Source organism: Brassica oleracea, chromosome C2 (assembly GCF_000695525.1).
Source record: "Brassica oleracea var. oleracea cultivar TO1000 chromosome C2, BOL, whole genome shotgun sequence".
NCBI lineage: Eukaryota > Viridiplantae > Streptophyta > Magnoliopsida > Brassicales > Brassicaceae > Brassica > Brassica oleracea.
Genome location: NC_027749.1, coordinates 6,291,139 through 6,292,612, shown reverse-complemented (window position 1 = coordinate 6,292,612; position 1,474 = coordinate 6,291,139).

Below are 1,474 nucleotides of genomic sequence, written 5' to 3'. Positions count from 1 at the left end.
TATGTCTTCCAAGGCGTGGACCCAAACTTAATCCTAAGGCGCCCGTTCCAGTTGCTATCCCCACTACTAAGAGGTTGTTGAACAACAGTTGTTGAAAATGTGACCTTACTAATAATTTACAATTTATCATATTTGTTAAATGATATGTTAGAATTTCAAGAGTTTACTATATATGCCTTTCAGAAAGAACTCAGTAAGGTTTTCGTGATAAATCGTTTGTTTCTGATCTAAGCATGATGTTATCGGAACAATACTTAGGTTCACCCCTAGATTAATAATAAAATAAATTAATTTTATTTAAAGAAATTTGAAATAATTGAAAAAAAATAATAACGTCAATTTTAATGATACTAACGCCACTAACTAAACCCTAAACTTTAAATCTATATCCTAAACCCTAAATCCTAAATCCAAATCCTAAACCCTAAACCCTAAACCCAAACCGTAAACCCTAAACCCAAACCTTATATCCTAAATCCAAACCGTAAACCCTAAACTCAAACCCTATATCCTAAACCCAAATCATAGTGGTGTGATCCTGATCAGGATTGGAATCAATGGATTGAAGCCAATGTATGGGTCAGCTATACCACTGATCATGGTGCAGTTTAATGGACAGTATCATACTCTTATTGGCATGATCTATGAGGTTCTGGATAGAGAGAAGAGAAGAACTGTTGGTACTGCCTTGAAACGACTTGAACAAAGAGGATTCAACCAACTGAGCTTAACAGGAGCTATGGAGACCATTCACCTCGTCCAAATATGTATGGAGAACAAGGAAAACATGTCAGGAAGTTTCTGGGTTGGGCTATATTTGGATCTAGGCGAAATAAGGCTTTTTCGGTCCAAAAAGAGAGTTGCAGCCAGAATCTTGATCCACTTGCTTTCTAGCTGGCCTAACAGGACGTGGAGGAACTAAAGCTCATTAAGAGACACTCCAAATCAAGTTCAAGTCGTGGCCCATCATAAACCAAAGAAGAACCAGCTTGTTGGTTTGATTTAATTGCAATGTAATGGGTTTAGGTTATTGGGCTTTCATTTAATTTAAACCAAAGACAATTAGGATTTTAAAATAACCCAATTTCAATTGGATTAGGATTAGAATTAGAATTAAACCATCCTGGTTTACTCCTAGGGTTAGAGTCTGCGATTTCTTTAAGAAACAAGGGGACGCCGCTTTTATTTGTCAATTTTTGAATCTAAGAATTTTCCAGCAGCTTTGCTTGCTTTATCTCTTGCTTTCTCTGTTCAGCTTAAGGAACATTGATCTCACTTAAAGGAAGGAATTCTTTGTGAATCTCATCTTAGACAATACAAGGTGATCTTGTGTCTTCGAGTAGCAAACCATCTCTGTCGCCAATCCACAGGCTCAGGGAGACGACCACAGTTCAAAGGAGAGCTAGTAGCCTCTTAGAACACCCCTATCCGTTCCCCTTCAAGTGATCCAGGAGCAGAAGCCATACCCAGGCTG